This window comes from Syngnathus typhle, linkage group LG22 (genome assembly GCF_033458585.1).
Source record: "Syngnathus typhle isolate RoL2023-S1 ecotype Sweden linkage group LG22, RoL_Styp_1.0, whole genome shotgun sequence".
Classification (NCBI taxonomy): Eukaryota; Metazoa; Chordata; class Actinopteri; order Syngnathiformes; family Syngnathidae; genus Syngnathus; species Syngnathus typhle.
The window spans coordinates 4,382,624-4,396,200 of NC_083759.1; the positions used below are offsets into that span (position 1 = coordinate 4,382,624).

The window sequence follows — 13,577 nt, forward strand, 5'->3', positions numbered from 1 at the left end:
GAAGAGCTGTCTAAATTCATGTAAACACTAAGCGCATACACGACATTCGTAAACACCACACTGGAAGTCGTCACACTGGTATGATGACCCAAATTGGACTTTTATAACTTGATTTGGATTAATATGCTCTGTACCACTGTGTGAATTATGTGATAAAATAATTATTAATAGGAAACTGTTAATTGGTGTTTTCACAAGTTCTAAAGCGGCCATGATGGGGTTTGATTTTTATTTTTTTCTACATAAATTAATCTATTAGCTATTTTAGTGTATTTTGCCTCACAATGTGATAATTGTAAATAGAAATCTACTTCTTAAATATTTGTCACCCCCTTTTAAAATGCATACACGGGAATCTGAATATTGGCTCTAATAATTTAGGCTATTCATATTCAGAGATCAACCAAAACAAATCAGTTTTCACGGTGGTCTGATCAAACTCCGTTTTGAATGGCAATTGAACAGAAACAAAGAAGTACCATCAATTTTACCTCATCGTTTGCCACGTAGAAGAGCAATTAGACGAGCTCTAGTTTGCTACTCAATTATCGCTGTAATGGAAGGAGAGAATGGCATTTAATTAGTTGGCCCCAGGATTAGACATATTGCACCACAGAGGTAAATGGATTTAATGTTGCAAGGATAAATGGAGTCTGTGCAACGATGTGCGAATGTTTGCACGTGTGCAGCGGCTGTAACGAAGTGTCACAAATCGCTTGATACGTCGTTCTCGGTCTTGTGTCTCAATTTGCCACGTGGATTCATCGCATGACATTAAACACAAATCACAAATGCTTGTGTTAAGTGAAACACATTTGGAAAGTGGCTGCTATTGTAAATAAGATAGTATGTTCAAACTTTTAGCAAATCAGGCACCGAATCATTTGCATCTTTTGTTTTATGAATTTAATATGAGGAAAAGAAAAAGACTGATACGTCTTGCACTTTGTGACAAGCGCATTAATCTGTCTTCAAATCTGGGTTTGAAAAACTACTGGGAACACTGTGCTGTCAAAAGCGGTTTTCTAGTTCATCCCCAATCTCTCCTCCCCTGCGTTCTAAGTCACGGTTGCCTCACCAACACTTTTTACTTTTGATCTTTTCTGGATTACGTGATTCAGCATGTATCCCGTACATATTTCTTTAGTCCGTTCTTAGAAGTATAAGCGATGGTACCGTATTTTCCGCACTATAAGGCGCACCGGATTATAAGGCGCAACTTCACTGAATGGCACATTTTAAAATTTTGTCCATATATAAAATATATATATATACATTTGGCCCACAAGCCGGACTTTGGGCACGCCTGCTTTGGTGGCTCATTATTGGTCCATATATAAGGCGCACCTGACTCTAAGGCTTTTGAGAAAATTTGAGGTTTTTAGGTGCGCCTTATAGTGCAGAAAACACGGTACTCTGATTGGGGGAGGGAATTTTAGTGACAATAAAGACATTAGCAGTGGCGTTTTTTTTCGTTTAGGAAACCACCATGTCCTGTCTCATAAATAAAGACAAGAATCCATTAAGACTAAGAAGGTGTATCCATTCTCCCTCATCTCTCATTATTAGGCCATCTGCATCCATTGACGTATACATTCCTCACGGCAAGGCCACGCAGGGCCAATCAGAAAGTCGAGAGCGGGCATGTTTCATCGCAACAGCCTGTCAATACAGCGGGTCCTCACCTTGATGAGGTCATAAAGATAACGGTGGAGCAGTCATTTGGGAAGCGCATACTTCGGAGACTCAGCGGGATTCTTGGACGGATGCCAGATGCTCGACGCTGGTGTTTACCCTCGTCATTCTTCAGACAGCTTTTTTTTTTTCTTAGCGGTGGTCACAATAAAAGCCTGTGCTTCTTGAGCTGGAAAATGCCCTCTTGTTCTGCCCACACACTCACAGAAGCTGAGCTGAGAAGAAAATCAGCTTCTCCTTGCATGTCGACTCGCATGCCTGTCTTTCTGTGCAAGCCGATGCTCAATCATTGATGAGGCCAAGTTCTCTGTTATTTATGAAATCACCATAGGATTAAAGAAGAAGCATCGGTAAGAACTTTTAAAAAATAGTTTGCTGCTCCATCACACCAGACTCCAAGACAAAGTGTCTAGTACCATCATTTCTGGACTATAAGGCATACCCAAATAAAAACCGCACCAGCTGAAATTCTATTTAGTTCACATATAAGCCGCACTGGACTATAAACCGCATGTTTAATTTCCATATGTAAGAGAATATCCACAAATCATACAATATCATAAAAATTGAAGAATTTTTATTCGCCATGTTTGGGTGAATCATGAAAAAAATCATGAAAAAGTAGCGGCTTATGGTCCAGAAAGTACGGTATTTAACAATCTAAGATTTTCCCACTTACTGCAGTGGGGGAGGTGGTCACTCTCCATATTGGAGGATCAAATGGTCTTCTCAGTTGGCTGAACTCTTCAACTTCTGATAACGTGCACATCCATAGCCCTTGTGAGCACCAGCTAAATCCCTCTGATAGTGTCTACGTACTTGCGCACATAAACACACACACAAAAAAAACGCCTGATGAGACAAGCTGCACTCGGCTGATAAAGTGCTTACACCTTTTTGACATCTCATTCGCTCGCCTCCTGCCCTTTTCTCACTCGTGCATATGAGACTTCTCAGAGAGACAATTATTTAAATCAACGCTAGTTGGCTGTAAGATATAAACTATATACATTGAGAAAAATCAGCTCCTCATTGTGCCTGGCAAAAAAAATCTGAAAAAAAAGCCCTTATTGTACATTCTAGACCTTCTACTACTTGCTCATATTGATGTTGCGGCTATTTCCAGAGGTCTATTAGACAGATGGAAACAACAAAACATGTTGCCATGGTAGCACTCAAATGAGTTTGATAATGAATAGATACAACCTGAAATATTTTAGTAGTAGTGATGTCACATCTGTTCCAAAGACACACTAGGAGCCAACCAGGTGGCTTTTAAAGATGACAAACTAAGTTAGATCATCTCAATCTGCTCCATTAATCACAGCAATCCACATTAATCAACACAGATTGATCTTTCCAATTACATTTTGGTTTCAAGTCTCATTAGAGTCTCCAATGCTGACTATGAAGAGAGCATCAAGGTGATTGGTGAGAGGCGAATCATTTTTTCTGGTACACTTTTGTTCGTGTCGCTTTGGAAAACAGTTGAGGTTAACCCGAGTTAATACCAGATAGACAACAATAGAACAAAATAGTGAAAATAATCTTTACTCCTTCAAGCACATCAAAAGGTTTCATGGTTTTCATCTGAGCAGCAGGGGAGCGAATCACCAGGCTGACTAAGCTCCGTGGCTCCCTTTCATGAATTTTCCAATACCGCTCCACTTTTAATGAAGTCAAATTACATTGAGGCTTCCAAGGAAAGAAATTAATTCAATCCTAGCAGAAACTGGTTGGTCACTTTATACTGGTATGAATCCAAGAAAACATCTCCGTCCAGTCTTGCAATTTGACTTTGCAGAATAATTTGAAATTCCTCAGTTAAACTGAATGAATAGTGTAAGGTGACCACTTTTTAAAAAAAATAAATAAATAAAATTGACCACAGCGCATCTATGCAAATTGGAGCCAACTGTCAAATACACGTTGTGACATCTCCAGGGAGCATGTGTAGCCTAATTTGCAAGCCGGTGAGGTGACACGTGGATGTGTCTGGGGAGGGAGAAGGAAAGGAGGGGCACACTGTGGCCTGTGGCACTGCTCCCTCGCTCTTTCAGTCTCTGCCTACGTTTCTGTCTCTGGAGATCTCTCTCAAGCCGTTCGTCCTCGCTTCCCCTTTAACTTTTCCGTATCCTTTCGCCTTTTAAATCCCCCATTGCTTCTGTTTCCTGTCCCATCTCCTTTGATGAGCAAGGTCGGAGGTGGTGGGGTGTAACGCTGATTTGCATAGGAATGCAAAGTGGGCTAACTACTGGTGCTTGGGAAAAAGGATGAACATATGGATGTTTTGTGGAAAGGAGGAAAAAATTGTGAATTGAATACAACATCGCCTTATTCCAAATACGGCTCGACTAGGGCGGAATTCATCACTCGCCAGCGACACGTCGTAATGAAGCTGTCGTTTGTCTGCCTAATGGCACCTAGGCACCATCTGTCACTTGAAAACCAACGCCGACATGCGGCATTCACCTTGCCAGCTCGTCTTTGCTGACAGAGAGCCACACGCGTGACCTTTGTCTCCCAGTGCGTGGATGTGTGTTTTCCCGCTGCTGCTAAATCTCTTAGCACACCGCTACGCTCTCACCGCTAATGCACGCCACTGCTCCAGTTTTGTTGGGTGCACGTTACATATGACCCGGTTGTCATGAAGCTAGGTGTGCGTCTTTCCAGTCGGACAGCTGGAGCTGAGCTCGCAGTCTGTCTTTTGGGAGCACTTCATGGCTTTTGCTTCTACTCCTGTGCCAAGGCCTAAAGGCGAACAGTTAACCTTGGGTATATCTAGACCGCTATGCACCAAAACACACCCAAAGTCATACTCACATTGCTAGGTGTAATAAAGTCCAAGAGGTGGACAACCACAAGTTATCTAAAAAATTTTTTGGGGTCAAGGATTACCGCAAACAAGTGGTTGAACGCAATCGATAAAAGTGAGCAAGCTGGGAAATTTCATCAATTTTCACTATGAGCTGCGCTCCGCACACAAGTATAAATCTGAAATGCAGTAACTATAATGTGGTTTGCATTGACACTATCCAAGAGGGGCTAAAAATAATTTCGCCTTATGCCAACAATACAGTATATCTGTCAGGAATGTTATTGGTGACTAAGCACAAAGTACCCCCAAGTTAACACCTGTGAAATACGGTGGATATAAAAATATTAACTGCATTTCCCCCCATTTAACATGAGACGTTGTAATGTTTATACCTAGCATTGCACAAATGTTATGAGATCAATTCTTGTCCCATTCGCTATCGTGAAGTTGACGTTTTAAAAGATGCGTCTAGAAGCGAGATCACAGTGTGCCTGACATTTGACCGCTTAAGTCAGGTGTCAAACTAATTTTTTTCGCGGGCTGCATTGTAGTCATAGCTTCTTTCGGAGAGCCATTATGATAAATGTATGAGCACCTCATATTTTATACAGTAAAAGCTACAAAACAAACTGACAAATAACTCATTTTCAAATCAGATGAGTAAAAACTGGTCGAATATTAAAAAAAAAATAGATATTGTTAAAAGTGAAGAAAATTTGCAATTCTAGTAATGACACAATTTGTCTTCGCGGGCCGCATAAAATAATGTGGCGGGCCGTATCTGGCCCTCGGGCCTTGAGTTTGACAATTGTGGCTTAAGTCGTGCAAGTAAAACATCTTTAAATTCTTCGTTCACAGATCTCAGCTTTATCAATGCTCACCAAATACCAGAGAAATTCAGCGCAAAAAATAATTATGCGGGAAAAGAAAAACACAGCTGCCCAACACAATCATCCATGTCAAGAAGCCACGCATTTTACATAAATGAACCCAAGGGATAAAAGTTTTGCGTGTCCTTATTTGATATACATCCATATAAATCTTCTGAGCCGTTATCATCAAGACATATATAAATAAATATTTTGCTCTTTTCCAGATTAGTAATATAGTACCTGGAAGTGTCAATGATGCCTCCTGTGGTGGGAGGGGCTGAGCCGTCTGATTGGAGTGCTGGCCAAAATTACATGTGCTGCATCTATGTGGAGTTAACAGCAGTAGAGTCGTCTAACTGCCACTTTGGGACGTACAGCAAAAAGCATGCATAGAATTGACTTCACAAGTGCAAAAATATCAGAAGTTAAAATTTTAGGTTTGTCTTGATTGCTTCATGCAGGTATACTCGTGACACAGCATGCCATTCAAGTGCAATCAGCACCGGAGTACAGTAAAATATACATCTTGCATGTTCATTTTCACTGTAATCTACATGATTATGTTCAGCCCACATGAATCGGATAAATTCTAGAAATACAGCAAACTTTAAAATACGGGAAACTTTTTCCTCACAGGAATTGAGTAGGTTTTTGTAGAGTTCATTGGGAGGGTAAGTCAAAATGAACTCTATAAACTCACCTGACAGGTAGATGGATTGCTACTGTATAATTGTTTCAATGCTTGTTCAACTTGATAAATGTACAAAGAGAAAAGTTGAGAGAAATAATCAAAAATGATTAACTAAAATGTCCCCACAGCATTGACAACAATATTTTCAAAGATTGAATCTTTAGATTTAGACTTTAAACCCGCCATTACTCTAACTTGGAATAATATGTCATTTAACATATGTGTAAAGGAAAGAAACTATTACGTAGGTCAAAATGTATTTCCACTAAAGATGGGTGAATACCGATTCCAGGTATCGGTATCAGTACCGATATGACCCTTATCATTAGATATCGGTATTTGCCACGACGGCTAACGTCTTATGATAATTTTTCCAATTAGGAATGACAAATTAGAAGTAGAGAGAATTGCCATTAATTTCCTGCAATTTAAAAAATTGCCACATTGAATGTGTAGGGCTTTAATTAAAATCATTGTTTAGGGGGGGTTGATAATAGTGGTATCGGCACTTGGTATCGGGTTGGCAAATTGAATGAATATGTTTAAATTTGTAAAGGTAGATGTCTGTGTTCCACTTAGTACTATAAATTAAAATCAAATAATTACAAAAGTCATAGAAAAACATCTATTTAAATTTAGTTGAGCATTAATATTTATCGTTTGCAGTCTTAATCTCCTTATCCCAACAATTCAACTCTACTCTTTTGTCATATTATTGAATGAACACAGTCAGAGGTTATAATTGCCAGCATCCTCCTCATCCTACTTCCATCCCGCCATAAACAAATCAATGCTACCCTGACAAACAGCATCGCTAGCAACGTGCATCATGTTCCGATTAGCGGAGCGATAAGATGATGCGATGAGACATTGACCTCTAGACGAATCATCAACACGTACTGTACTGTAAAAGTCAACGTGTACCTGCAAAGCTGCACCTGGCATGCATACTAAAAAGATACAAAACTGGCCAAGACCGGCTAACTGCATATAACCTCCAGATTTAAAAAATATGCAAATGAGGGGACCAGGGTGGTTGTGGCAGGAGATTTTGGGGGGTTGGTCTCACTCTAAGAAAGCCCAAGCCACTTTCATATTGCATCTTCAATTTACACAGGAGAAATAGCACCATGAGGGTAGCACTATCTGAAGTGAGAGTTAATGATATGATAATAGATGAATTTCACCTTGAGGTCATTCAACAATTATCTTCTTGTCAATGTAAGAGCTCATCTTAAAATTGAGCTTCGGCCTTCAGCTGCTCTTTAGAAAGATGTGTTATGGAACAAGTGAACACTGCACTGTATGAAAGAACACGGTAAATGTATACACAAATTGTTTTTATACTGCAAGACACTAATCTCTTATTTAATATTGATCAATACTGTTATTATAATGATTTCATTTAACGTATTTTCCGGACTATAAGGTGCACCTAAAAACCTAAAATTTTCTCAAAAGCCGACAGTGCGCCTTATAGTTGCATTATTTTGTAAATATAAAGTAATTTGTTGCGTCTGAAGTTGAAAATAAAAAAGATAAAATGGAAGAATGATTTGATTTGGATTAAAAATCTGACATGATGCATTAATGGTGCGCCTTATAGTCCTTATATAAGGACAAAGTTTTAAAATGGGGCATTCATTGAAGGTGCGCCTTATAGTCCGGTGCGTCTTATAGTCCGGAAAATACTGTATTATTATCTATTTGTATTTATTTATTTATAATTTATATATATATTTTTTAGAATTTACATTGTTTGCAGTAGGATTTTTTTTAACTTGTATGTAATATCGTGATGAATACCTGACTGTGACAGGAATGAATGTTACTTTATATTAAAACACAAATAATACATTAGCAGTATGATAAACTTGTGGACAGGTCAGACAATTAAAAGACTCCGTTTCCTCACTCCAATATTTCCGTTCAACCGCAACCTGATGGAGTCAAGACTTACCAACCACACACTAAATCGACATCCTCCTTTATGCATGGTGAGTTCTCACTTGCAACGCAGTTACAAGGCAGCAGGAGAAAAAAGGATGGGAGGGGGGAGGGCAGAGGAGCAGATGCTTTTGACAGTGTGCGGGCAATAAGGGTCACTATGACTGAGAAAAAAATCAGCTATGCTTCAACACACAAGCACTTGTGTGCGCACATGCAAAACCTTGAGTGAGTAATGGGCTGGCAAAAAGGGCCTAAGGCCAACCTCACTGACACACACAGACTCACCACACACTATAAGGAATAACAGAAATGTAAATAATCATCGTCACTGTCACCTCAAAATTTACTATAATGTAAAAAACTAAATGACACATGACCTCTGCTCATAAAGACTAAGGTGAAGTTGCAGGGGAAAAAAGAATGTCCTGGCACGCTCAGCCATCTTCTCCCATGCTACGATGGCACATATGACATCCCAGCGTGCTCCCCCCCCCCCCCTGAGCTTGCCTCAAAAATGCACGCAAAGCCTTTCAAAAGCATTACACCGCCGACGGAAGACACGTTTATTGCGCCGGACACTTTGGTGAGAAGATGGTTTGATTCGCAAGAGCGAGCGAGGGAGGGAGGCAAAACAAACGGCGCTGGCCGTGCGTGGGGCTCATGTTGCTGTGGAGACATTTCAAGAAGTGGGGCACAAGAGCGAGGGCACGCTGAAGTAAACAAGTTTTGAAAATAGCCTGCGATAAAACAGGCATGGCACGTTTTTCCTTTGCAGCACCTGGACGCTGCAACACATACCGTATTTTCCGCACTATAAGGCGCACCGGATTATAAGGCGCACCTTCAAGGAATGGTCCATTTTAAAACGTCATCCATATATAAAGCGCACCGGATTATAAGGCGCATAGAATAAATAACTCAACCTTGCTCAAATGCTATCACAATATAGTAACACTCGAAATAGTGAAAACAATAACAATCTATCAATAACTCAACGTTGCTCAAACGTTAATATCACACAACACACATAATAAACACGTAAAGCTTACTTTAATAAATTAGTCCTCATCCCCGAATCCATATTGGTCCATATATAAGGCGTACTGGATTATAAAGCGCACTTTTGAGAAAATTGGAGGTTTTTAGGTGCGTCTTATAGTGTGGAAAATACGGTACATGACAAAGAGTTTGTATGGCTAATATTTGTAATATGTCGTTAGAACTAAGATGACCAAATGCCAACACTCTGGTGTGCATGGACGTCAGGTCCGACATGTATCGGGCATCTCCAGACTGACAGCAGTCTGCTTGAATTACTTTCACAGTTACAGTGATGCATTTGACCCAAGTATTTATCACAGCCGTGAGAGGACACCAACACTGCTACACACACATTTAAAAAAAAAACACACATGTTCACCATGACACATTCCACTATTTCCTCCGTGACACATGAGGGAGGGTGGGGGGTTCTGTGGAAGAGCGGCTGTAATTGGGTCCCTTGTCAACCAGCAAATTCATGTCAGCATTGGTCACATGGGATAGTATTCTAAATGGCATCAGTGTCCTACTTTGCAGGTGTGTGCGTTTGCACGTGTGTGCATGTGTGAACTGAGTATAAAGTATAAATAAAATGGATCTTTTAAAAAATAATATCAAACTGATATTAAACAATATTTGCAACCTATGGGATCAAATTTCAACATTTGATTAGGTCACACGAACAATAAACAAGGCAAGGATAAAACTATCCGACGTGAATCTAATCAAGAATTACTCATCATTCAGACCTTTAGATAATAAATACAAACCATTCGAGAAATGTCATGTTTTGTCTCGATGACTCACTTTGTTTGAAACGCTGCTCAAATTACTCGCGTACAAAGTGTGCTGATTAAGATTTAATTATGCACAGCAAAGGGTCATGGTATCGGTACTTGCCATGTTGGCCGATACCAATATCACCTATTGTGGGTGTTTTATGATCACGAGCAAGAAAAATAGAACATTTCCATTAATTTTGAGGAAAACTGCTGTATCAGAATATAAAGGGCTTTAAAATAGGTTAAAAAATCAGATTTTATGTATCAAAAGCACAATTGGTATTGTTGCTCGGTATCGGTATCAATGAATATCCAGGAATTGAGTACTTGAGCATCGGTCTGATACCACAACATGCCTTAAGGCTTTGACTCCACTGCCTGTTGGTACAATCCAGTTCTACGAGTTCCATCTGAGATTGTTGCGTAATGAAACAACATGACAATGACTGCAGGCATCAAACTCTGGAAATAACTCGAAAAGCAAAGTATGAGAACCGCGCAAGATGGCCTGTGAAAAACAGCCGAAGAGCTTAAAGTGAGAAGATGATACTTAGCAGGGAGATGATGACGATCACGCATTTGGTCAGCGTCATTTTTAACACTGTAGTATTAGAGCGTTATGGCTGACGTCAGAATCCGGGTCGTTCCCCTGCTTTGGGTGTCTTTCCCTCCCAGCTCCCAAAACGGGAAACACACTCCGATATAAGTAACGGAAAATTACGCAACGTGCTGTCAGAGCAGATTTGCTCCAAAAGAAAAAGTTTTTTTTGGCAAAGAAAAGGAAAGCATGTGCTTATGAAACGCTTGGCTGCAAAGGTACAATCGAGGATGACGCGCTACCGTCGTACATCACCTTAGCCAGGTTGTCTTTCGGGAACTTTTGCGAGCATTAAATATCCAAGACCTCCTGCATGGTTCATTAACACAGCCAGGAACAAAATAGGGTTGTAAAGTGAGCATGATATAAGGGCTAGTTTGTATTCAAAAGTTTGAAATTGCTTTTATTGAAAAAAAAAAACATGAATGAGGACTCAAGTTTCCCACCTACCTACCTGCTTTACAAATAATAAATACTAATTACCAATATTGTCTCTTAATGTAAAAAAAAGAAGTAGAGGCTTGCAACAGAATGAGTCCAACTCATAATCTTTTATGCTGCAGCCAGGACGGGAAGTTTATCGTTTGTACTTGCTCATGCAATTGAGTGCAAAGTGAGAATGCTGTCTGCCTCTGACAAATTACTTCTATTTGGGTGGCCTTCGAAACATATCCGCCGCACTGCAAAGGTTTATCAACCTGCAGAGGCGGCAAAGATAGGAGAGGCTGATGAGAACCTGCAACCTCTTCTTGTGCTTGCCAGATATACACAAGCAGGTATCAACGTAAAAATCACATGCAACTTGATTATTGAGATGCTAGCTAACACATGACAAGTAGCTGCCCTAAACCTAAATTCTAGCAAGGCGTTCAAAGTATTGATTGGATGATTTCTACGTGTCGCCGGGGCTCCTGAAATGTGTCCTGGAATAAGTGTTGATGGATGCGTCTGCAGCCGGGCTCTCAGTCAGCGAGAGGAAAGGCGGCTCCTGGGAACGCTCCAGTAGTCTCAAGGTTATGCGCCTGGCACCAAAACAGATGGACGCCCCTCATCGTAACGCTCTGTAATGTCCGTAGCTCAATCATTCCTCCCCTCTCTCTTTCGCAATAGAACATTTCCCATGCTTGCTGAAAGAGGCTGGACATCACGAGATGAATTTTATCGAATGTTTCCACAAGCCTGTTTTTATTTATCCCACCTCTACCGATAGGAAAACATTCACTAGTTATATTTGGGTTAAAGGCTCAACACACTACAGCTCACCAATTAAAAAAAAAAAAAAAAAAAAAGGTGAAACATGGCAAGAGCATTAAATGATTTAAAAGCAACAAAAGTTTTTTTGAATGAATCCAGTTGTGCACTGGTCAGTCACTGCTGTGAGGCTAAAAACGGGGCGAACGTGCTCAAATTTAAATGAGCCAGTTAAAAGAAAATTTTTGCCTATCTGCAGGCAACTAATGGATGCAGCACTGACCCCCCACATAGAGTCCATTACAGTCGTCCTACTAGGTAGGGGCAAAGTTATGGGCTACTGTTTCAAAGCACTGCCTTGCAAGAATTGGCTTGCCTGCTGCTACAAGTGAAAACAGAAGGGGACTTAGAACTGAGCCTCTCACTGGAGGTGAGTGAATGAAGCATCACTAAAGTCAACCGTGCAAACCCACTACTTAAAAAAATAAAATAAAAATAAAACTGGCTGTTACACTTAAATGAAAAACAGCAGTTCCTACTTTTCTGAGAAGCCTTTCTACAAGATTGAGTGCATTAGATTTTTTTTTAATCCACTCATCTCTCCTCCAACACCAAAATCGGCTTAGCATGCAAGTCCTTTTCCAGACTATTTCTAAAAAAAGGAAATTAAAAAAATATATATGGTACTGACTGGTACAAGAATTGACTTCCCAGCATCTTTAATGGAAAATGTAAAACCCCCGAACCTCTGAAACTGTACTGTTGGTCGCTGACATAAGCGATCTTCATCTTCATCAACGATCTAACTGTATGATGCAGCTAGTGGACGGCGAGTTTAATAAAGCCTCATTATGCATCAATGCGTACGTACACTCCCTGACAACTCAAGATTTATCGTATAATAACAAAGGTTCATGATAACGACATCCGTACAAGCAGAATCAATAACTGTCAGCGTTAGTTTACTGGTTCTGTGCTCTGTCTTCCTCTTTGTTTACCACGTCCCTGACTGGGTAAACAATGCTGTGACCTTTGCAGTGATAATTCAGTTACGTAAGTTGAGTAATTGCTCTGGATGTGGAAGGGAAGAGAAGTCCCCGCTACTTTTGTTTTTCCGACCGCTCCCATGTGGCTTAAATGTAATTCTGAAGTACCGTATTTTCCGCACTATAAGGTGCACCGGATTATAAGGCGCACCTTCAATGAATGGCCCATTTTAAAACTTTTTCCATATATAAGATATATACGTTTGGCCCACGGGCCTGACTTTGGACACGCCTGCTGTAGTGGCTCAATATTGGTCCATATATAAGGCGCACCTGATTATAAGGCGGCTTTTGAGAAAATTGGAGGTTTTTAGGTGCGCCTTATAGTGCGGAAAATACGGTAGTCATGTAATGTGACAGTTTGTTGCCAAAATCAGTGATGGGTATGCAATGACACAGAGTGGGAGGACTATCATAAACTCAGTGAGCCAAGTGGGCACAAAACCCTAAAATCTTGCTTTGTGTCTTCTTCTCGTGAGTAACACATCCACAATCGCAAAGCGGGGACCACACATGAGGAATCTGAGCGTAGAATGTTCCTGGCTGCTTAGATTTACTCCACACGTTCAGCCACCTAGAGCGCTCTTGCCTGCAACGAAGGGACCCTTTACTGGCAAAAATGTTCATAGGATGGATGGAGTCAGGGAAGCAGACAATTACTGCCATTTGCTGCCAGGCTATTAGGGAGGAGGGGGCGGAGAGTGAAGCTACAGTGCACCCCCTACACTGCTAATTAGAAAGCCTCTCAAAGCAATGTGCTCAGTGAATAAAAAGCCAGAAAGCAAACACGCAAGACAAAATATGCCTCCTATTATCCACATTTGATACGTATTTGCTGAATTTGACTAAAAATAAAAAGGTATTGCAGTAAATTTGATTTGGTTTTTACTGTC

The 13,577-nt window shown here is 40.4% G+C and overlaps 1 protein-coding gene across 2 annotated transcripts in view; it reads right to left on the reverse strand.

Annotated features, from left to right (window-relative positions):
• LOC133146487 (neurexin-3b-like) overlaps positions 1-13,577 on the reverse strand; it is a 143,362-nt gene that overhangs the window by 68,063 nt on the left and 61,722 nt on the right. The gene's annotated exons all lie outside the window — the stretch shown is intronic.